This window comes from Bactrocera neohumeralis, chromosome 6 (assembly GCF_024586455.1).
Source record: "Bactrocera neohumeralis isolate Rockhampton chromosome 6, APGP_CSIRO_Bneo_wtdbg2-racon-allhic-juicebox.fasta_v2, whole genome shotgun sequence".
Classification (NCBI taxonomy): Eukaryota; Metazoa; Arthropoda; class Insecta; order Diptera; family Tephritidae; genus Bactrocera; species Bactrocera neohumeralis.
This window is the reverse complement of record NC_065923.1, coordinates 6303259-6329570: the sequence shown is the minus strand read 5'-3', so window position 1 is coordinate 6329570 and position 26312 is coordinate 6303259. Positions and strand designations below refer to the sequence as shown.

Here is a 26312-nt window from a genome sequence, read left to right as displayed (position 1 = left end):
ATGGCCAAAAAAAGTAAGATATTCGGAACCCACATTCGTCGATTTCTTTTTTACGATTCAGTGAAATTATTCAACAAGTGAAATTATTCAACAAGGAATGTCCACTAAATGTTGTGTGCGGAATCAAATGTGCCGAAAAATTCAGGTCTTTGGAGATAATTGTTTGTCGAGAACCACGTCCAGATCAACTGATGATCAACACGTCAATAAAATAAAAAAATGGTGCTTGAAAATCAACGATTAATAGTCTGAGATTTTACTGACATTGTTGGAATATGGGCGGGACCAGTGAAAACTATTATGAAAGAACATTTATGCTTAAAAAAGCGAAGAGTCTTGGGTCTATGCTTACGATCCGGAAACAGACGGTCAGTCGGCCAATCAAGGTCATGTTGACCGTTTCCTTCGATTATCGAGGAGTGGTGCGCTCCTAATTGCTTTCGACTATCCAAACTGTCAACAAGGAACACTATTTGCGTGAAGCTATTCGTAAATAGAGCACAGCATTATGGACCGATAACTCTTGGTTTTTGCACCACGATAATGCTCCGTCGCATACTGCATTAATTCTTAGTGAGTTTTTCACCGAATTTTCAACCAGCAAACTCAAAAGACTGCTTCGGGGAAACCGTCAAAGAATAAATTAAGAATCTTAAAATTATGAATAAAGTCTTACTATTTAACGTTCATGGTGTATATGTATGTACCTACATAAGTATGTATATGTGGAAGAAAATTTTTATAGAGAGTGAACAGTTTTTGACACGTAAACAGTCATTCTATTCACAATGGGAAACAACATAATTTTTTTTTTTTTAATTTTAACATATCTACTCATATTGAGTTAGCAAAGCGTTCAAAAGCACTTCTTCCTTTTTTTTAATTTGTTTGTCTTAAATATTTTCAGGATGTGGCAAACCTGTTCAAAAATATTTTCAATTGTAAGCCACCTTCTTCTTTTATGGAAAATATACTCATGTTATCACATCAATGGACTTAAAGTTTTCGAAAAGGTGGCAACACTGTCACACAGTATTTGCATAAAATCATATTAAAAAAAGTGTTGCTATGAAGCTCATTTGACATATCATAAATTTTTTTTTTGGTCAGAAGTGGGAAGCCAAAGGTTAAATACCCGTACGTATGTATAACCAAAGTTTGTTTTTCAACGCATTCTACAAATAACAACATGATTATAAACACATATGTACATATGTATTACTGTACCAACTTGTGAAACATGACTTGAAATGGGAGCGCAAGAATTTAATATCAAAAAATATTCAACAACTTTGCTCCAATTTCATTAAGAAAATGACGAAACCACAACAAACTTACGAGTATTTAAATATTTAAGTACACAAATAAGAGTACATAGCTGATACCTACTTACCTATGTACATATGTACACATATGTAAGTTCATGTATCGCCGCTCCACAGGTCGACGCATAAGCACGCATGCGCACAGCGCTAAGCTCACACGGGCCCTCGTGGCTCTGCTGGCGTTCAACGACAACGGCGAAACAACTGAGAAAACAAACGTGCAAATGTGGGACGCTGCGCAGCGCGTGTGGGCCGTCATGTGCCGCCGCACGTTACACAAAGGTAAGTACAAACTCAACAGTTGTAGCTACGGAACTTGCTGTAAGCATAAACAGCCAAACATGTGCACGAGTGTCTGTATGTATGCACATACAAGTATGTGGCTAAGCGAAAATGCAGAAGTGCCGCCGCCAGCAAACGGCCAATGTGAGCAGCGACATGTGTCTGTGTGTGTGCGTCTGAACATAATTAAAGTTTAATTTCTCAACACTCGGCGGCACAACAATGGCGACACACACACACAAACGTGCACACGTGGAAGCGCTCAGATGAAGCGGCAACTGTGGACCTGCACTTGTTTGGCGCTTCGCTTGTGTTTACATGTGTGTGTGTGTCCACCAAGCATATATGTTTCATAAGCGCGCAAACAACAACAACGCAACGCGCAATGTTGGGTGGCACTTTCTACCTTTTCTTGGCGTTTTTGTTGTTTCTCGGCTTTTCTCCCTCATCATTTCGATAAGTGTGCAACAAAAGCAAAAATCAACACTTTAATAGTGTTAACAATTAAAATCGGAATGGAAATAGAAAAACACAAAGGCAAAGTAAGAAATGAATTAAAATTGTACAACAATGCACAACAACACAAGCGCTTTCGTACAATGCCACCCACAAGTCTAAGCGCAGCGCAACAACAATCACTTGGCTTTGGCTTGCTAGTCGGGCTTACACACACTTACACACATGCATACAAGCTCGCATTAGTGTTGGTGAGCAATTTCGCTGCATTTTAAGAATTATGAAATAGTCGAGCGCCCATTTATGCATTTACGCGTGGCTAGTGCTCGGATGTTACTTTGCGAAAAATTTCTTTAAGAACTTTTGGCTCTTCAGGCGCGTACTTCCCCCTCAACCCTCATTGGCATACGCAATTGGGAGTCATCCAACGCTCAGCGGGTTGCAAGCCACATGCATTTCGGTTACTTTGTTAATATGTGCTTAGTCACACCTTTGTATGCATGGATGTGTGCTTACACATGGGTTCAGCGCCAACACCGCTCTCCTTAAAGCTCTGATAATAGCATTATTATGTTTAAGTTAAGTGCTTTTATGGCGTTTAATCAGCTTTACCACTCATGCTGCGGTGTAATGAATTGCACTTACAAGCTGCTGGGTGCCACTGAACACTCGCTATAAGTTAACTTTTGTGGGTGAGCTCTAACTTTTAGCTAGAACATAAGCATTTCGTAAGCTCTTATTATACCTTGAGAAGGGTAGTTTGTAACAAACAGAAGGAAGCATCGAAGATCCCAAAAGTAGCTAAATAAACGATCAACGGAATGAGCTGAGTCGATTGAGACATGTCCGTCTGCTCACGAACTAATCCCTCATTTTTTGAGATATCGAACTCAAGATTTGCACACGTCGTATTATTTCCAAGAAGATGCTATTTTGTTGGAATCGCCTTTATCGGGCCACTATAGCATGTATGTAGTTGTCATACGAACGGAACAATCGGAAAAAAAATATTTGTATGGAAAACTTTTTCATTCGGCGAGATATCCACCATGAATTATTATCCAAGGCAATGATGCAATCTCCCAAGAAATTGTTTAGATCGAGTCACAATAGTATATTTATTCTATACAAAATGGACGATAAAATCAAGTGTTTGCAAGAATTATTTTGTATTTATGAAGGGTATTCTATGTATATATTGGAGGATGGAGACATGTCGCCGTCAGCGAGTACTGGCATTTATCCCGGTGGATTAACGTCTCGCCACCATTCGCATCAAAGCGAAGTTCTTTAACTTATCGTTGATTTGCTACCACGCCCCGACGGAAGAGAAGGACGATATGACCAAAGATGCCTTCTATGAAGACTTGGAGCGCACCTATGAGAATTGACCCCGCCACGATGTCAAAATCGTGCTTGGCGACCTTACCGCCAGGGTGGGTAAAAAAGGTATATTTGGCACTACGGTCGGTAAATTCAACCTCCACGAGGAAACATTCCCAAATGGGTTGAGGCTGATCGACTTCGTCGGGGCCCGAAATATAGCTATCTGTAGTACTAGATTCCACCATATAAAAAAATTTACCAAGCTACCTGGCTACTCCGGATCGAAATACCTTGATGGCCCCAGATCGACCATGTTGTGATAGACGGAAGACATGTCTCCAATGTTTTAGACGTGCGTACGCTCCGAGGTCCTAACATTGGCACGGATCACTATTTTGTTGCAGCCAAGATTCGCACCCGCCTTTGTGCAGCAAAAAACGCACATCAACAAACACGAGGAAAGTTCGGCGTCGGAAAGCTGCAATCACAATAGACAGCGGAACGATTTTCTACTCGACTTACACTCCTGCTCTCTGAGAGCACTCGTCAACAACTCAGTATAAGGGAACTCTGGGACGGCAGTTCAAGCTCCTTACATACAGCTGCAACCAAAACCATTGGTTTTCGGAAAATGTAAAAGCTGGTTCGATAAGGAGTTCCGTGTCGCAGTGGAGAGAAAGTAGACTGCAACATTATAATTCACCACAACACGTACGGGACGCATTTGCAGGCAAGAAAAGAGAGAGCTTGACAAGCTGGCCGATAAGAGGAATGATCGAAAATTCTACGAAAAGATGCGAGGACTAACAGAAGATTTCAAGCCAGCAGTATACGCTTGTAGAACCCCCAAAGATGATCTAGTGACTGATGACCAGAACATACGAAAATTATGGAGGGAATACTTCTCCAGCCTGCTGAATGGTAGTGAAAATATAACGCCAGGAGAAGGCGAACCCGATTCCCCAATCGATGACGATGGAGCAGACGTTCCATTGCCCGACCATGAAAAAGTTCGAATAGCAATTACCCGTCTGAAGAACAACAAAGCGGCGGGGGCCGATGGACTGCCGGCCGAGCTATTGAAATACGGCGCCGAAGAACTGCTCCTTTAATTTTCTTTTAAATTAAATTTTCTCTCTCTCTTTGAGAAAAAAGCAACAATAATAAAAATTTGCAATCTTCTAAATTGGTTTAAGCTCAGATTTGTTAAAACCTTATTTGTGAAGATTGCAAATTGAAATGATTAAAAAAATTGCGTGGCAACTCTAAGCAGACCTTAGCCAATTTGACCTGTGTGCGAACTCTGCTATTGGAGCGTCCATCTATTTCTTGTTGAAACTCACATAGCTATAGATGTACACATGTACGTGCGATTTTTTTAATATTTGCAGCCTATCTTCTGCACACATTTCGCACTCTCAAACACGCTTTTAGTTCCAACTTTTTTAATTCCAACTACAAGTGTTTCTGCATAAATTTACGCATAACAGCAGTCATACATTGTAATAATCGTTCGTATGCATATAGTGTGCTTATGCATGTATTATGAACAGGTGCTTGTATAGAAATTATCGTATTTGAAAAGTTTGCTCTACGCGCATGCGTGTGGCTGCACCCATTTGCTTTCTCGTTTGTTGCGTGCTGCAAGTCCCTTTTACTTTCTAACTACATACTCGCCTGTGTAATTTTCTACTAAACTGCAATTAACAGACTCATCATTTTAATTATGCATTGCAATGCGAAAACATAAAAGAACTAAAAAACGATGTGAGCGCGTCGAAGTACAACGAAGTTAAGCGAATTCTTTAACGTGAACTTATGTTTATATATATGTATGTGTGAATACAACGTAAATTAGTAAGAAAATATATTATAATGTTGGAATCGTTGCATTCTTAAGTCCGTGCTACCATTTTTTCAAGCTTGTAGAAAGAATGCTAAAAATCGGGCTCTGTGGCAGACTAAATCCGTTCTTATGCATCTAAACTATACATTTTATTAGAAGATCAACTAATAAAATCTTTCGACACAAAGGCCGATCTCCAACATACATTAATTTCATGATAAAAACTGCAAATAAATTATAGAACGGTTCCGAATTTCTTGAAACGAGATTTACGAGAGTCTGTTCTTGAAAATTTTTTGCCAGTATCGAAGGTGGTGAAAGCATTCATGTCTATTTATTTACTTTGTGGAGATGGCAAGAAATAAAATTTGAATATTTAAGAAAAAACCAACGTCATGACGTTCTGCATTACTGCGAACTCAACTTTTATAGAGACCTGGAATATTTAAAGGAATGGTGAAGTATATTTTTTGGGGTTTCGAAAGTTTTTCCTCTTTTTAATTATCTTAGACATCGTTCAATTTTTGAGATATAAAGTTTAAAGCCAGCTAAGGCACCACATCTCTGTGGCCCAATACGGATTCATATATAGTATATACCTTATATACCTGTTCTTTAGCCCTAGGCTCAACCGGAAGTAACGAAAATATTATATATATACTATATGTAGACACATATAATATATAACGAAATTTTCCAGAAGAGCGCCACAAAAGTTTTTTTTTTTTGTTTTTTTTTTATAAACGATTAAAACGGTTTGGGATATCCATGAATTTCTTTATTCCTGTGAAAGTACCTTCGATGCCATTATGGAACTTGTTTTCTTTTGCATGGCTATAACGAGCACGCTTGCAGAAGTCTAGACGTTGAACCCAATTTTCGGCGGTTTTCAAGCACAAATTGGCCGATACTACTGCAATTTCACGTTCGATCTTCGTATGAAGTATCAATCGTCGCTGGCTTGTTGGCATAGACCATAGGCTTGACGTAGGCCCACAGGAAATAGTGTAACGGCGTCAAATCGCACGACCGAGGCGGCCAATTGTCTGGGCCATTTCATGAGATAACACGGTCACCACACTTGATTTTCAACAAATCCACTGTGACATTAGTTGTGTGGCTTGTGGCGCCGTCCTGTTGGAACCACATACTGTCCAAGTCCATATCATCTAACTCGGGTCAAAAATATTCGGTTATCATTGAGTGGTAGCGATTCCCATTCACAGTAACGTGCTGGTCTTGATCATCACGGCAGAAGTACGGCTAATGACGCCGCTTATTGACGAAACCAGAAATGAGCCCCATCGCTTACGAGGATTTTTCGATGAAAATCCGGATCATTTTCAAGTTTTTTCTCAGCCCAATTCCGGAACATGCGACGATTCTGGTGGTCATCGGATGCAGATCTTGACGCCCCATCGCTAGAAAACGACGTAAAAAAGACTGATTTGGGTCCTCCTCAATTGATGCACATACTTGTTGACACTACGGGCACTTCTTTGTCCCACTGGCACGGGAACATTTTATACTGTGCCTGTGAATTCAAATTTTTCCACCATACACCATAAATTGGAAGTGGCGCTTTTAAAGTCGAGGCCACTGACTCCGAATTTCGGTAGTAAATTTTAATAATTTCGACTCGTTGTTGGATCGTATGTCTTTCCATGATGAAATGGCAAACTTTACTGAAGAAAAATGTCAAAAGACTGCTGTCTCTAACAGTCTACTTTTGTAGCGTCCCTATGAAAGACCCGATATAAGTCTGTTCTAGAAAAGTTATTACACCGTCGCATTGTGTTTTAAATGATCTAACATTTTCGGATCTTTATTCCGTTGTATAAGTTGAAAACACAGGCGCTACGCTACTACTTCTGCTATAAAAACGGGTTCTTACCTCTCTAGAACTCCAATGTAGCGATTTTGCGGACCTCTATCCTTTCAGTTAACGTAACCCTTCGGCCAATATTGAACTTAATCCGCTCCAAGATAATTGAAAGCTACTCCTCCTAAAAGTTTTTTACATACACTTCAAATATCTCCAAACCCTGTTTTGAAAAAAATCGCAGGAAATGTATTGGTCCCCCATATACCTCATTCTGACTTTATACCAAATAAAACTAAAGAAGATGGCTATAGCTGTGCCTGTCGGTCCGTCAGTGGACCGATAATTTTAGTAAAAATGTTAATATCTTGGCATACGTGTTGCTTGGCACCTTGGCACTTGGCATAAGGGAGATTGGTACAACATAACTATAAGCGGAATCCGACAAGTGCGACTCCCGAAAACATCAAGAATCGAAAGCTTATAAAATGGTATGACTAAACGACCAAACTTGCTAAGAACAAAACTTTTCAGCTTCTCCTCATGCACTGTGAAATTGGCCAAAAGAAGATTAAAATCGCATCCAACATATAAAAATATGTTCCGGGCTTCGATCTCTGAAAAGTGCAAGAATATAAATTCTTCGGTTGCACCCGAAGTTAGCCCTTACTTACTTGTTTTCCATTAATTTCGTGCAAGCACTGAACTGCGGCTGACCTTTTAGGGCATTGTTGGTGCCTAACAACGGTTTAAGAAAATAACAATGCAACAGATTTTTTTTATGTGAAAACTCGGCTGAAAATATTTCCCTCTTCATGCCTTCATTATGCATTACATAACTTCACTTTCTTGGTAATATTTTCAATGCGCATATTTATAACAATGGCGATGCATGTCGAAAAAAATGCAACAACAACAATAAATGTTTAAAACATTTTCGCTCTTCTATGATTTGTTGTGGGAAATTATTTGCAAATTTATTGCCCCAACGATTTTTCCGTAGCAACATTTGATATTTTTATATTCACGCAAGCGGGTGAGCGCTACAACAACCATGGGAAGTTATTTATTTATTTACATAGGTATGCGAAGGGGTTCCTATACATACACACACACGCACATGTACAAATGCACGCATGCATGAAGTGCTCCTGTTTCCAGCGACTAAAGGTTATTAACTGCACTAAGCACAAGAGCAAAAACGAATGCGAACGCAAAAACAAAAACAAAAGCCAAGCAAATTTATACGCTTGCGATTATTAATGCTAGCTCGAGTCCGTTGCAGGAAAGTGCAGCAAACAAAGGCATTTAATTGAATTAAAGAGAGTCAGAGGTTACCACTTCTACATGCATAAATAAAAATACACATGGACTGTGTATGTGTGTGTGTGTGCGAATAATTCGCAAGGCATGGAAATGAAAGCAAAAACTCCACCGACGATGCCAGCGAGCTGAGAATATATTTTCTTCAAGAAGAAAAGTGACTTGACCGATATAAGTGGCGAAATGAAATGCCAGAGTTGCTGTTGAAAATTCGCTGTATCGTCTGCCGGGCGATTTCACATACATACACACATTCATATGTGTAGATATGGATGTGAGTGCGTGTGTGTAAATTGGAAATGAAATCGCATTATAATTTATATGAATTGCTGAAGTGAAAATTTATTGAAGAATTATAACGAATCAATAAAGAAATAGCAGTCTTGCATGTTATACACACACGTTCATACCCGTAAATACGACCATGTATACATACATACATGCAAATATGCATAAGTAATGAGAATTTGATGGCTTATACACAAATCAAAATGAGTGAAAATAAATGTGAAAAAATGATAATTGAAAATGCTAAACAGTTATGATTTTTATTTTGACAAGAAATGGCTCATTAATATTGAGATAATTCTCATAAACATTTGGAGCTCTTACAATACGATATACAGCCTTTCCGATGATCGTATTATGCTCAGAGCATTAAGCAAAATATAAAATACATACAATGTAATTGTTAAAAATTACTAAAAGTGCGATAAAACTTTAGTTAAATGTGCAAGAAAATAAAATATTTCAATCGAGATGCTACAAAAGGACTTTATAGTAGTTGGTGTTAAATTTGAACGATGGGCGTAGCAACGCCTACATTTGGGGGAAATCCCTATCTCGAGACCTACTTGACCGAGTTCAACCAAATTCAGTAATAGTTCCGTAATATCATGTGGACCCTAGTTTCTAATGTGAACTCTTTATCGAAAATATCGGTCACTCTGTAAGATATATTATAGAAATTCAAAGAGAATATTTTTCTAATAATAAAGGGGTATCCATTTCGAGGTTCCCTAGTTTTTTTTAAGAGAAAACACTGAAACTTCAGATTTAATTTGGAAATTTTCTCATAATTCGAAGAATCAGGTGGTTCATCCATTGAGTCCATTTTTTGGAGACTCTTTCTACTATTTCAAGCCTTGGAGTAAAACATCACGCGCGTCATTTGCGACTGGTAACTGGCAAATGTTTTGCTCCAAGGCATGAACCGAAGTGGAATTGTCCCCAAAGGTTTTAGACTTTAAATATCCCCACAGGAAAAAGTCTAACGGTGTAAAAACAAACGAAAAAAACGTGAAATTATCTGTTCACCGAAGGGGTCTCTAAATAAATCCATTGATTGATGTGATGCGTGGGAAGTGGCGCCGTCTTGTTGAAACCAAATGTCGCCGAGATCACGAGCTCAATTTCAGGCATCAAATAGTCGGTTATCGTGGCGTGTTAATGGTCGCCATTGACGGTTACACTCTCATGGGCAGTATTTTTGACGAAATATAGACTAATGATTCCTCCAGCTCCCAACCCGTTGTTTTTTCTAGATGAAATGGCCGCTCTTGAATCTCTGCAGATTGCTCTTCATCCCAAATTCGGCAATTTTGCTTGTTTACATACCCACTGAGCCAGAAATCGTTGAACAAAATTTGGCTCAAACACGTCGGATCTTCTTGGAACTTTTCAAGAGCTCATAGAGTGAAGCGATATCGCTTGGGAGGGTCGAGCGCTTCAATTCTTGTACAAACAATGTGTTGTATGTTTTAAACTTCGTCAAATCGTTCCATACGTCAGTTCCACGTCGAACCGACTCTCCATGGTCTTCGTGTACATTTTCAGCTACGGCTCCTATATTTTCTTCACTGCGTACTGAACGTATTATCCAGTAATGAAAGCTGGATCTCAAGATAGATGTTGCGAATGGTACGCTTAGTAGACCGATTATATTGACCATAAGCTGAGCAAAGCGCGCGAAACACATTCTTTGAATGAATTGAATTTTCATAATAAAGTTGAACGATTTGTAAGTCTTTCCATGATAAAATGCCAAAACATACTGAACAAAAATAACATGCCAGCTTGACACTACTTACACGTATTCTGCCAAACAAAGGCTATTGAAAAAAGTACCTCTACTTCGATCACACGTTAGTATGCCTGTATGTCAAGAATGGGTTGAATCGAATCAATAATTCCCTTAGACCCATAAACGTAACAGAAAAATTTTCGAAATTCCGGTTGACTGCATCTTTGTGCCTGAAATGGATGGAATCGGATGAATACTTGCCCTTTTAACATGTAAAAATATTGAACAACGAGTTCGAAAGTAAAACCCTCGTCCATCTTAACCTAAAAAATGTCAGTGACTTTCGAAATACTGACGCAAGTGTGGATCTTCCTTTCCTGAACGCACTGGCTTTCAATTTTTGAGGAATTGTGAGTCTTCAGCTTTATATCTGCTTGTTCTCCACTCGTTGGACCACAATCCTACAGCATTTTGAAGATATACATATGTATGTATGTATATTTGTTATCGTACATAAAATGATTTAAAATTGATATGAACGCTTCCTCACTTGTACCGTTGATTGATTATCATATTAGTCACCGTTAATCCATTTTTATTTCACTGCGCCATTATTTTAATTAACATTTCATTGTTTTAAACTTTGGCACATGCCATATAAATACAGTTGAAGAGCATTTGCATATAGTGCATATGTTTGTATGTACATATGTATACATGTATGCTGAATTGGCATTTATATTTAAATCTATATTTATTTACTGACGCTGGTGTTAAATGTTGCTAATGAAGTGCGAATATGAGAAGTGCTTTTGCGCTTTTGAGCTTTGCCAATCTCGTTTTAATGAAAATATTATAGCGAAATTAATTACTTCCCACAGCCGTTGGCGATAAACCAGAAAAAGCAATAAAAGAATTGACACAATTTATTTACCGAAATCGCCGCTGCATATGTAAATAATACACTTTAATAACAAATACCGTTCATCATAATTACATACCGACTCGAACGTACTTATTACACAATCATTTTGCAATCATTAAAACATACATCCGCCCGACCGACCGCGCGCACTTCACACTCCAATTCATTGGCGAGACGAAATTAAGCCGAACCGCGTCCAGCGGCGAAAAAGTGCGAAAAGAGAACACACAAGCATATCAAACGACTAAAGCAAAGTAAATATGAAATTAAATACCAACATCACTAATTATGTTAAATAAAATGAATACAACTTTTGAATTACGAGTAAATGGAGAAGCGGAAAAATGTACCACAATTTGCAAACAAAGCGTGGAATTTTACGGTGGCGACCGTCGGATCTGTGCAAAAAAATCCGAAAATACCTACAACGCTCGTTTGGTGTGTAACATACTTGGTGAGTATTTCACTGCAAAGTTCACTAACACTCCTTAAATGGGCAATTAGAAGGTGTCAAGCTTTAGATAGCCAAACAAGCCCCGAAGGTGAATTAGCTAATTTGCGTGCTTCCAAGTCTGCTCATATGTACAATATATAGTATGTATGTACATATAAACTTAAACTTAAACTTAAACTTGAACTTAAACTTAAACTTAAACTTAAACTTAAACTTAAAATTACACTTAAACTTAATTTTAGACTTAAACTTAGACTTAGCCTTAGACTTAAACTTAATCTTAAGTTGGACAGTAAATCATTTTTCCTATATAGTATGAGGAACTTTTCTTTTTTCAATACCTTAACTCAACGATTTCAGTGTGTTAACTTCTAATTTGTTTTGGTTTTATTTTACTTTAAAGATCCATCATTTTATAAAGCTCCAATTGTCAGCTTCTAACAAATCTCCAAACTCATTGTTTGGACTATATCTATAACTTAGGTTATAAGAGATATAGACAGTTTAAACAGGCGACATGGCGAATGAGTGATTTTTCGCTCTCTGTCTCAATCAGGCTGATTTTCAGATTAGTATCTCCAGTAACTCTATGAGATATAATCGAATAAGAAAGTCGAATTATTAAACAGTTACTCCGAATCACACCAACATTTGTGAGATAACCGTTCTGGTGTTGTTGTGCAAATATTAGAGAAACAACTTAATGATCTACTAAATGTTTTTCTCAGTGCCCCACAGTCAATAACATTAACACAAAGCACACGTTCTTGTATGTACAATTAATTCGCAAAATATCTGCATTAGTCGCTAATGTTTCAAAGCTTGTGCAACGGTTATCTGCTGTCCGTCTTCGGTCTCTAAGCGCCAATGCCTCCATTTCGCTCGTGCTCATGATCAGCTGAGCGTAAGTAATTGACGCACTGTTAAACAGCAGAACCGTCAGCGGCGCTGCAGCATCCGAAGTAAGCATACATAGCTTAATACGACTGCGGTCGAGCTAAGCTCATCTAATGCCAACGCTAATTCGCAACTAACTACAAGTGACTAAAAATAGTAACTGGAAATGTTTAGCAGATACACGTCTTTGCCCCAGACTTGGACATACGTACAGGTGTATGCATGTTCGCTTCTCAGTGAATGTGTATGTATGTGTAAATGGACAATGGTATGCCACCAGCAATTAGCGCTTAATGTAAGCGAGCTTGAATATACATACATATATCCATAGCATATATATTTTTTGTTAATGTATATGTGTGTAGCATGTTTTACACTCCGCAAACTTTTTCTCTTGATAAGTGGCGCAAGAAACTAGAGTACAAACTTCGCGTTTAGCCACACGCTAATAACAATGTACAGCAACAGCAACACCAACTACAGAGCAACAATACCGCAACCACTACACCAACTTCGCGCGTCAAAGTCGAAAAGTCATTGAAACTACGGCTACTTTTGTTATTGCTGAACTACCATTAGAACGGTTAAAGCTTAGACTTATGGCCTCACAGAGACTAGATACTACCGGTATCTCTGATACTATGTCTCAGCGCTTCGGCGGCGGCTCAGTTGCAATCATAATAGAAAATTGTTAATCGTAAGCGACGTGCCAACTGCGACACCCGGCGTGACCGTATCGCAACCAACGTGCACCGGCCCAGCTGATCGATTGGCGAGTTCAATGTGCGCTACTTGCAACACACACACACATGCACGCCGCGTTATTAAAAGTGCTATTCGTGTGCTTTTGCACTCTTTCATTCATTCATCGGCACATCCTATCACCGAACGCAGCGACGGCGGCATGCCAACGGCACCAACCTGCAAGCATTCACCGCTAAAGACAAAGGCAAGCCCATCTGCGGCTGGCCAAGGTACACACTCATGAGCACGTTGAGCCATGTGCAAGCATTCAAAGCGAAATGTACTTACAAGTGTACTAGAATACAGTAGCGTGCAGAAAGCTGGCATCTATAAGAAGCTATAACCTGAAACTTTTATTTTTTTATGTTTGCGTTTTAGGGTTCAAAATATTATAGGACAAGCTTAGAACATTTTCTTTTCGAAAAAAACACAATTATTCGTCATATCTCAAACATTGTAAAGTATATGCTGAGAGTTCTTCTAAGTAAAACTGATTTAATAATTTTAATATCCATAATCATGCTAAATTTAAGAGCTCCTAAACACATTTCCAAACGGTAGTGAACAGTATTTTGTCGTTTTTGGAAGAAATCACTTCTGAGAACCGTCCAAATATTTGTAGTACCAACTCAAACAGAATCTCTTTACGCATTTGTAAAGCATAGAAAGGCGTTTCTGATTAATGTTTTTATTTGCCATATTACTACTGCCTTTATATTGCTAGCTACTGTAGAATTCCAGGAAAATACCCAGGTGTATGAATCGTGCGCACAAGGTAGAAAATTTATCTATATACAACACACATTCACATACAAAATACCGAAGTAATTAATAAAATATTTCTGCACTAATACGCATAACTCAGGAAGATATGTTGATAGGTACATATATGTAAGGTAAGCTCGTCTAGAAAAGCACTAACCGTATTCTGGCTGAGTGCAAGGTTCCTTGTCCTTCTCGCTTATAACTAAGTAATGTAGTATCATTCCAGTATTGAGAAAAATTGCGCTTAATACAAAAATGATTATGCCACAATATTAAATTATGAATTTATATCATGATTGCTTGAAATATTTGCTATATCAAAAAGGAGATAATATATATTTATACCTGTCGTCACCTACAATGCAAAATAACCTAACACCGTACTAAATACGAAGAAAACATGTTGTTCAATAATTTTTGTCTTTGATAAGAAAAACACAATTTTATGATTCAAAATACGCTTTAGTATTCAGTATAATCTCCCGAAGCATTAATACACTTGTTCCAGCTATCGTCCAATCTGTGGATCCCATCCCTGCAGTGAGAATCCGTAAAGTCTGCAAAATACGCTTCAACAGCCGTTATGACCTCTTCATTTGATGAAAAACGTTTGCCACGCATAAATTTTTGGTGTTCTGGAAAGAAATGGAAGCCGCTGGCGGTGAATATGGTGGATGCTCCAACATTTCGAACAAATCGAAATTCATGGATCTTAGCCATTGTCAAAATGCTAATACTAAATATTTTTTGGTGTTTATAGCATAAATGTATCGAAGTATTTACTCAGCCATGAGAATTCTGAAAGCATATTAACCTTCCCCAACATACCGGCTACTTTCATTTTTAACATCTTCTATCAACCAAGCAATGAGTTTTGCAATGTCTATCAATAGAATTTAAAGATTTTGATTACTATAATAACATTTCTATCCGCCGTTAATTCCACATTTGTTTTTCTCTATACCAAAGAGTGCAAACCCCTTTACAGCTATTCGCCTACATACAAGTATTTACCAAAACGGAACATTCACAGCTGTTCGGCAGTTGACCGAGCACCAAACCAGTTTCTGTATACGCACATATTAATATTGTATTTAGCGGATTTAAAGCACTCTGGGCCAAACAATAGCGGCCAAGTCTGTCTGATACTGCACCCACAATTCACATTGGCAAGGTGAGCTGGTCATAATCGGCAATGCCGTCGTCACGAAACGGATATCTATATCTTAGCTGCATTTACAGGTGGCCAAAGAATTTATAATCATTGCCACTTCAAATTATTTGCACATTTATTCAGTTATGTAATATATAAATTGTGTATACAAGCAAATACAAGAACAATGCGAACTTGCAGTGTAAGCTACGTAGTCTCTCGTATATATGTGTATATGTGCGTGTAGCTTTGGCATTGACGGAGACGGAGGCGGAAGTAGCAATTGCTTGACTCATTGCGCATTGATTTACCATCAGCCAGACCTCCGCTTTAGCGCTTTTCCAACGCCGTTGACATACGAATACTCGCGCTTTGTTTGCAATTATGCATATTTAATGAGATTCCAAGCTCAAGGCAGAAAGGTCTCTGCAGCATTTTGGTAAATCGATTTGACACAAAGCCGACAAACTTTAAAGTTAAGGTCGGAAATATGCCGTGGTTAAGTTTCAACCAATACTTCATTGACATTACCCTCTAGAAGACGCTGAGAAATGGGTCATACAGGCAAGAAGGACGTCACCTCCAAAATATATGACAGTTATGGTACGAATCTGTTCTCTTGATAATGATTGGCTGCCTTTTAATCGTGAACGAACTTTTTTAGATTCTTCTAAGCGAAACACACATTAACAGAAACTTCAACTAAGGTTTTGCGAAATGATTTTCCGAAACATCAACAGACATTATTTTCTTTTCTTTCACCATTTCGCGGTCTTCAACAAATTTCTTTATGTAAAATCGTCGAACAGCTAGACAGTTATTTCTAGTTTCCTATTCATTGATAGACAAAAAAACATTTGTTGCGAATGCATGTTAATGATTTGCATTAAACATTTGTGAAAGATGTCTGAGAGCATTGCATGCGATAGGGGAAAATTCCACGCATTCCACAATATGATAATAAATCTGCAGCAAAACAGACGGGAAACTGTTTACAAGAAAGCAATGCGAAAAATGCCTCGTACACACGGCCTGGTTGGATTGGGTCAAAAACAGCAGAAGGAAAAGCGACGGCGGCAATTGCAGTTGCGCCGAGAGTTATCGTGGGAAGACGAGTGAAAATTAACAAACACCAATATTTACTAGCTGCAACTACTCGTGTAGACATATGTATGTATAAATATATGCACTTAAGTCTGCAAAGGTATTCATACAAAGTGTGGTGGAATTACTTACATAAAAGCTACAATGAAGTTTATCTGCCTCGAAAACTGCTTTCAATTTTTGTAATGCAACAAAAGTTTCACTTTAAAGTAGGCAATCTGGAAGTTGATTGTGGAGGAAATAAAAAGAACTGGCTTCAATTAATCCTGGTTCGTGTAATTTTCATTTTAATCCTTTATGTTAGAAAGGTTTCAATTGCTAAAAGTGGCCAGTGTGTTATAGATATATAAAACAAGTAAGGTAGACTTAAATTCGTGTAACCGAACATTTAATACTTACGCAAGGGAATCTAACGGATTTTCGTATATATTGGGTGGTAGAAAAAGTCTTTTCGTATTTTGTCAATAGATGTCGTTGCAGTCGTATATCTACAGTGCTACCAATCGCATTGTGTGATACCATATAGTGTTGGAAATGTAAGCTTCATTTAATCAAAAACAAATTAATGTCGGGGAAGTTGAAAAAAAGTTCAGCTGTTCAAAAATGAGTGAAAACAAGAAAAAACGTTAACTTCGGCTACACCGAAGCTGATATACCCTTCACAGGTGCATTTCTTTTAGTAACTATGTGTTCAGTTTATATGGAAGCTATATTCTATAGTAATCCGATCTGAACAATTTTTTCGGAGATTATATTATTACCTTAAGCAGTAATCCAGGTCAAATTTCGTGAAGATACCACGTCAAATGCGAAAGTTCCATACAAGAGCTTGATTCCGATCGTTCGGTTTGTATGACAGCTATATGCTATAGTAAACCGATCTGAACAATTTCTTCGGAGATTACATTGTTGCCTTAGAAAATAATATGTACCAAATTTCGTGAATATATCTTGTCAAATGCAAAAGTTTACCATACAAGAACTTTTTTCCGATCGTTCAGTTTGTAGGGCAGCTATATGCTATAGTTAACCGATCTAAACAATTTCTTCGGAGATTACATTGTTGCCCTAAAAAATAACCTGTGCCAACTTTTGTGAAGATACATTGTCAAATGTCAAAGTTTTCCATACAAGAACTTGATTCCGATCGTTCAGTTTGTAGGGTAGCTAAATGTTATAGTGGTCCGATTTCGGCAGTTCCGACAAATGAGCAGGTTCTTGAAGAGAAAGTGACGTTTGCAAAATTTCAAAACGATATCTTGAAAACTGAGGGACTAGTTCGTATATATACAGACAGACGGACGGACGGACAGACAGACAGACGGACATGGCTAAATCAATTCAGCTCAACATACTGATCATTTTTATATACACTTCATAGGGTCTCCGACGCTTCTTTCTGGGTGTTACAAACTTCGTGACAAACTTAATATTCCCTGTTCAGGGTATAATAATGAAGAAATCATAAATAAAAAAGAATAAGTTAAAGTTTGATTAGCAATACGAAAATACTTTTTAGACTACCAATATTTTAATTACAAATAGGAAGCATTGCATTCCTTATTTCCAATGACAAGAAAGAAGATGCACTATTATTAGAAAGAGATGCTTTCTGACCGATAGAAGTCAAGAGAAAGTTTGAAAATATTCATATTAAGTATATGGCGGCTAAAGACATTGACCCGATTTTATGTACCATTTTTTGCACAAAATATTCTCCACGAATTTCAATACTACAACTCACAGATTGACCGATGAGTTCGGTAAAAAATCAGCCAAATGCACCGAGGCCCAGATATTTGGTGTCTGGGACTTTGTAAACTTAGAGACCGATTTCAACATTTCTTGCCTATAAAATTAAATATCTTGAGGCCACTACTTGTGCAAAGTTTTTTCCCGATATATTCATTGGTGATTTGTATAATGTAAGTGAAAGAATCGATTGGAGTTGAAAGTTGTGTTATATGGGAAGCAGGCGTGATTGTTGGCCGATTTTTAACAGTGCATTATAGGAATATTCACATACTAAATTTGGTTAAAATTGGTCGCGTAGTTCCTGTGATATTGTATTTTACCTAAAAGCTGACGCCCATTACTTTTACACTTTAAAGCTCTCCCCAAAATCTTGGTTGTGAAATTTAATGCTTGTGGAGAAATTGTTCAGTGAGTTATCATAATTTTAGTAATTTTCAACATAACCGTTACATTATATGTTACTGCTTGTAGAAGTGCCAAGAACACATCTCTCAAGCAAGTTTGGTTGAGTCAGCTAAAACCTTTAAGCTCGATTTAAATTTTAATCCATCCCAACAGCGCTTGTTATCGGTTTGCGCAATATTTCAAATTTCCAGAACAATATGCCTTTGCAAGCCACAAACACAACATTGCTATTACTACAAACGAATTACTTGTAGGTTAAGTATTATACAAATTTTATGTTTTTATTGAAAGGGAAGTTTTTCCCCAAAATTTGAGTGATTTACAACGCCCATAAATCACCCCGCTTTCAATACAATGTTACTGTTACAAATATACGCCATTCACAACATTTATTATTGAGATCTATACAGATGGGTTCAGGCATGCAGCAACAACAACAAACGCCTAACCTATTCACAGCAGCTTCGTGAGAGTGATACGAGAAAATACCTGATTCTTGAATGAATTTCACATTGGAATGCAATCACACCTGCTTCTGTGCTCGTGCCGGTGTCGGCGCCTGCGCCAGCGATTATGAAATTTGCACACACACGCACATACCCCAAAATGAATCACTTTGGAATGCCGGCGACGTATGCTCGTGATGAGCACGGTGATGATGACGATGGCGAGGCCTATGAGTAAGGTGCAATCCGTCAAGAGATAAGCCATCGAATGGCCAACAACAATTGGCCGCGCGCATACCGCACGCTTACAGCGAATAACGCTCGTATGCAAATGTGAGCAGATAACCGGTTCGGCGATGACGTGTGCGGGGCGTATTAGTAATATTGACAGTTGACCCGGCGAACACAAAAGGCGGCGTGTGAACACTTTCGCGCTCCGAACACCTTGGCATGAATAGCGAAAATTTATGCATCATTAATGTGTGTGTGTGCGCGCGTGTATGTAGAGCAGCGCAAATAAATATTTACCGATAAATGAGCCACAATTTTTAATAAACGAGTACAACGCAACGCCGAAATAAATAAACATTAGCATTAAGTTATTAGAGGTAAATGGCAAATGTAAACGCACAAATCAACGACGCTGCGCCAAACGTCCGTACACCCATATGCATACATATGTTTATGTATGAGTATGTGTGTAAGTATGTCGTGGCATTGCGGATGACGTTAACCAGATATGACTGTTCGTTGGGAAACCCATTCGAAAGGTCGACAGTCGCACTATGAATCAGTTCGGATCGCAATTCTTTCATATTAATTGGCTTATACATAAATATAAGCGCCAACAATATGACAATAAATAAATAATTGGGTAAACACAGGTTCATGTAGTTCCGTTTCTTTTTTCATTACACGAATATTGCGTCTGCCAGCTGGCAGATAAAGTGCAGAATCGCCACTGCCTTCACTACCAGTCTTGATATTTTACATATGTACATATATATATATTTGCGCTATTATATATGGAACATTTCGAACTTATATTTGACGATGGATTGCAGAAAAAAATATAAATAATATTTGCACAAATTTTCTTTAATTTGAGTCAATAATTTTCTTCTTTTTTTCTTTTCAAAACTCTACTCTTAACGCGCCCGTGAAGGTACCCAGTACTCCCGCGCGACGTAGTCGACTTTTCGGCAATAGATTTCAGCTTCCGAACCTTCAAACAAAAAATTTGTTTGTTTACATAATATAATAGTAATAAGGTAAGAAGGTTTTTGGAATATTCAAAAATGGCAATTTAAGAAAAATTTAAAAATTTAAGAAAAGGAAAATGCTTTACCATGTTCTAAAGAGGTATACATTTCGAGATCTCTGGTTTTTTTTTTCAAGAAAAACACAGAAACTTCGAACGTTCTTTGGCATTTATTTTTGGAGGATTCTCTTTTTGAAAGGTTGGCCACGCCTACGTCTCAGATGGTTCATCCGTTGAGTTCAAATTTTCATGACCCGTTCGAGCATTTCGACTGTTAACTGGCGAATGACACCCATGATGTTTTGCTTCAAGACCAGAATCGAAGCGAGATAGACTTTGGACTTTACATAACCCTACAGGAATGAGTCTAACGGTGTGATGTTATCATACGTGAAATTATCTGCTCACCGAAGTGTTCTCTCAATAAATCCATTGATTGATGCGATGTGTGAGCCCACTTGTTGAAACCAAAGTCAAATAGTCGGTTATCTTCAGTAAGCATGGCGCGATAATTGTAGCCATTGACGGTTACGTTCTTACCGGCATCATTTTTTGAAGAAATATGGACAGATGATTCCACCAGCCCACAAACCAAATGAAATGTCACCTCTTGAATTTCTTCAGGTTGCTCTTCGTCCCAAGTGTGGCAATTTTGCTTGTTTATTGGTTCGAAAATGTCTTCTTAGAACTCTTTAAGAGCTCATAGAGCGATGTGATGTCGCTTGGGAAGTTTGAGATGCTTCAGTTCTTGCATTTTCTACGCTTTCAATTTAAGGTCTTGACGAAAAATGCGTCAAATCATTTCATACGTCAGTCTGAGGTCCTGTGAACTGCACTGAACCGACTCTCCACGACCTTCATATACACCCTCAGCTATGGCTTCTATATTTTCTTCAATGCGTGCTGGACGTCTTCTATTCAGTCGAATATTGCCCAATAATAATGAAAATAACATTACAGCTTGACACGTTTCATCCATGATCTGTCAAAAAAGACTATTGAAATAAGTAACTCTACTTGGATCACCCATTATAAGCTAAAATCGATTGAGAGAAAACAGAAAATTTCTTCCGAGGAGTTCATGTCTATGCAGAGATGTTTTGTGATTCGGTAATAGGCTACAGATTTCGAATAAGTTTCATTGTTTTGTCAGAATCGAAGTAAAGCCTGCGAAAACTTGATTTTATTATGTAGATCTAAACACTGGTAGGTCATTGAATGGAGCACATGTAGAAAATAATTGATAGTGATCGGATCATTTTCTCCGAGTAATCACTCAGGAAAATTTAAAAAATGCAGTTTTGAAAAGTCTACGATGTGAGATATTTGAAATTTCTAAAAGTATAACCTTTGAAGAAAATGTTTCCTTTTTTATTTTTTACTAAATTTGCCCTCATCACGCACCACCAATGGCGAATTGGTATCCAAAGAAGCAACATAAAGGCTTGTGATTCAGGCATTGAATAAATTAAAATTTTTAGCTTTCATAGCTCTAACGGCTTACTAACGGTAAACATATACACACTCATACATTTTACACCCCAAACAAACTCGAAAAAGAAACATGTTTTACATAAAACCAAATCACTTAAGTCTTGCCAACAGTTTTCGCAATGTAATTGCATACATGTACACACACACACATACATACCTACATGCACGTGTTCATGGATATGTTGTTGTAGTTATTACACATGCTGCTATCAAAGCGGTGCGTTTTATTGTTTCACATCCATAAAACAAACTCATTTAACCTACAAAATTAAGAGCACCTCACATTAAAAATATTTTTATAGCTGTTGTTGCTGTTTTTTATTCGTTTTTTTTGTTGCTTTATTAAGCAAAGCAAGCAAAAAGCATGGGAAGGTAAATAGTACGCTAACAACAACAATAATATCACATGCCTACTTGAAGAGGGGCAAGCGAAGCATGGCTGTAAACACATGGAAACACATTCATAAAAGCACAACGGTACATAGCTATGTATGTACATATGTATGGAAGTGTGTGGAAATAAAAAGTGTTCACTTGCCATCACAAAGGCGCAACGGCGAAACTCAAGGATGAAGAGTAGCGCGGCGATTGTGGGCAGCACTGCGTCACGTTCAGCATAAAGCGGTGGAATCAAAATAAAATGCAAGCAACGACAACAACAAAATAATAACAACACCGTTGCTTGCTGGCTACATGAACTCATTGCCACAAAAGACAAAGTAGTTTAGCTAAAAGTGTCTGACAAGATGAAACATGAATGCACATGTCGGTGAGCAATGTTGAAGGCGGCAATAACAGCAACAAAAGCAATGGCTGCAATAATAATAAAACACAACTTAACCAATTTCATTCAACAAGAGACGCAAGAGAGCAACGAGTTCATTCATAAAGTGAATGATGCAGCTCTCTGTGCCAAAACAACACAGCAGGCAGCATCGCTTTGGAAAGTGCAAGTACGCACACATTCCTTACACTTAAATATGTGATACTTTGTGCGACTGGTTAGGAAAACTTCTCGTAATACTACTAAAACCTCGCATCCAAGTAGCAACCAATAATACCGGAATATGTATGCTCGTGAGAAGTATAACTAGCACTAGCATTCTCTACTTGATAGTCTCAAGAAAAGAGTATTTAATAGTAGACATTCTAAGCCGAAAACGATCCTAATTCCACTGACTGACCAAAAGAACTATATTTTCTCGTATCTTAATAACAATTTCTATTATTGTCGTCAAAATAGGCCTCTTTTGAGACACCATAAGCATGCTATCGTTATAAAAGATAAAATCTTTTATAGAGTTTTTGTGAGGGTCGGCTTGGAGGGCCTTAAGTGCCTTTAGCAAAATTGTTTTTTGTTTTTTTTTTGTTTCGACTCATCTTTGGAGGGAGTTATTGAATAAACGACAGTCGACATCATGTCCATAAGCCCTGGTCTCGTCACCGGTAATAACACGTTTGACGAGTGTCCGCTGGGTTGTCAAGTACCACTTTTGAGGCCTCTACTTGACGTCGTTTTTAAAAAATATTCAAGTTTTTTGTAGGCGTTTAATTTCAACTCTCGTCATTTCGGTGGGATATGTGAAGGTATGCGCTCCCAAGTGTTTAAGTCTTGACATACCAAACGTGGGACAGTCAAGAAGGAAGTGTTGATTTGTTTCCACCTCATCTTCTTCCATACAGCAAACCTTACAGCCTTACCGAGGATAAAGAGATCACTACATCTCCTGCGATCAATCTTGAGCCAAAAGGCTTTTGCGACAGCACAAGTACCGATGGCGGCCCAGCGCTGGCCAAGCTTCTGCGAAGCCCAACTGTCTAGTAGTAGAACACAAAAAGATAAGGGAGCACCGACCCGCTCCCATTCTATCGATAGCATGTCTAAGTTCTTGCTAGCTCAACAGTTTTACAATTTCCTGCGATTCCGCCATTTCCCGGCACCCACACCTGTCTTATCAAAAAGACACTCGATACTATTGATAACGAGATTAGGCACTCCTCGACCAAATCCAATTGGCATATGAAGATCAAACTTCACGCATTAATAAATTTTATCAATTCGGTTTCGGCGTGCAGTTTACACAAATGAACCAGTCCGTAGATAAGTATAAACTAACGACTAACTATCGGTTGACCTTAATCAATTTCTAAGCCCCAACGCCAGTGAGAGTATTTAACAAACTTTAGTAATTGGTATTAAAAAGCATTAATATTTATTAACTGAGTTAACACTTAGTAACTCCCACAAACCATCACCCTCTCTCTTTTTTTTCTCTGCTCTCCTTATACCATATTAGCAAATGGGTTATTCTGCAAAAGCTAAATGAAATTCATTCATACTTTTTCGTTTGCACATATATATTTTAGATTTTGAATGAAAATATCAATATGTATGCATGCGTGTAATATTAAATAGAAATATGTATGTATGTAAATATAAATATGTATGTATGCGTAGGCACACAGATTTATTTACAAAACAACCTAGTTCAGACAGACCCCATATTGGGGTCTAATTCACGATCCAGCTGCCAGCTCATTTGCACAAAATAAAACCGCCGCGTAATGCACTTAACCACCTACGTGTACACATACATACTTATGTGTGTACAAATATATATAAGTATGTATGTATATATAGGCTATCAAGTTATTAGCCGTTTTTCGCTCAGTCACACCAGAAGCTGCATTACTTATTTTTAAAACTTTTTTTGAACACTTTCGTCATTTTTATTCGCATGTGAATTGTTAACCGTTATTTATATTATAAGCGAGTTTTTGTGCTCGCTTCTGGTTTCTTTTTTTTTTTTTTGTTAATTTTCCTTAGACCTTTAGTTGTCTAACACTTATTCTCCATAAGAAATGTTTAATTATTTTTTGTTTAGCAAAATTTACACGTGCCTAGCCTACAAAAACAAAATCAAACACGAGTGATTGAATTATAAAATAACAAATCTTAGATTAGATCAGATCTTGTGCTTATCCACTGCTAGATTTTCATCACCTTGTTAGTAAATAAATATAGTATATTGTTTTAATTATTCATTCCCATTATTTTATTAAATTCACTGCCCACAAATGTCGGCACATGCACACACACACATGTGCGCACACATTTCACAAATTTGGCAATGCTTGCCAAATGACGTTGCCGCCGCCGTCGTTTTCATGGTGGCCTGATGTGCCACAACGTGCCATTGCCATTAGAAAAAGTGCGCCGAACACTGTTTGGGCTTTTGTTGCTATTATTGCTGTTGTATATATTGTATTTTTTCATGTAGCGCGCATATGTAAAGCAAATATTTTGACTAATTCATTTAAACGTTTGAACTAGAAAGTGTTTTTAACGAGTGACAAGTGGATAAAAATAGATTACCAGATAAATGTTGTGTTTCTCTCTTGTGAATTCATACATACATACACACGTTCATTCGTATGAATATTTTCATTTAAATACATACATATGTAGCATATTTTGCGAGCATTTGGCATGCTGCATCTATCAGTTATCACGCGATGTTGTTGACAGATGCGCGTATGAGCTTTCGGTGCGCACATTTCACCACCACACCTACAATGAAACGCTTTTTCACACACACGCAAACATAATTCAATGAATATGTCTAATGAGGAGCTTAATGGCATATCTTCTTAACCAACATTTTTTTTCTCCCACGACTTTTAACTTGCTTTTTTTTATAAATTTATAAAATAATGAATATCAGTTTACGATTTTATTTTATTTAAAAAGTTCATTCTTAATAACTGTAAAAACAAAATAAATTTAAATTTGTTTTTTTGATTAATTTTATTTTTAATTATTTTAATTTAAATTTTGGAACAATTTTTTTTTTCCAATTTTTGGGACTTTTCCTATTTCAGCTGCACATAGAGTATGAAATTGTAAAATTTAAAACAATCCAATATTTGTTTGATATTTCGGTTGAATCGGAATTTTTTAAATTGCAATGAAAAGCCACAGAGCTTCCAAATTTGTACCACATATTAAATAACACTTTAGCTGTAATTAAAAATTTTTTAAGTAAACATATGTTTTAATTAAAAAATTTAGCGCACCAATGGTACCCATTAAGAAAAAAAGTAAACAAATCGCGTCCATAATTACAACAGAACGAGTTGGCGTTCCCACAACAGTCCGGCCAAGGACTCTCAACTCGCTACCAGGCCTCGAAATTACTATAGGAAAGTTTTCTGCTGCTACAACAACTGGCTAACCTAAAATCAGAAAAAGCCGTGTATAGTAATATCGCCAGAACTAGCATCTTTTACAAATATTGAATATTTGAATGCTTTTCAATATTAAACCCCAAAATTTACTTTTTTTAAGACTCATTTTTATGAAAGAAACGCCTCATTACTTTTCAAAAATCTGAGCTCAGACGATAAGCACATGTGCGTTGATTCTACCATTAAAATTTTAAAGAAATCGAAGGAATCGTTTTTAAGAAATCGTGGACGACAGTTAAAAAACCTATTTTCGAGAAA

At 37.5% G+C, this 26312-nt stretch overlaps 2 protein-coding genes across 3 annotated transcripts in view; one reads left to right on the top strand and one right to left on the bottom strand.

Moving 5' to 3' along the window:
* Positions 1 to 26312, bottom strand: part of LOC126763062 (protein rhomboid-like) — a 48314-nt gene that overhangs the window by 19618 nt on the left and 2384 nt on the right. The gene's annotated exons all lie outside the window — the stretch shown is intronic.
* LOC126763083 (NHP2-like protein 1 homolog) overlaps positions 12912 to 26312 on the top strand; it is a 74322-nt gene continuing 60921 nt past the window's right edge. Inside the window, exon 1 of the mRNA XM_050480284.1 lies at positions 12912 to 12921. The gene's annotated coding sequence lies outside the window, so the exon portion shown is untranslated. The remainder of the gene's footprint in view (positions 12922 to 26312) is intronic.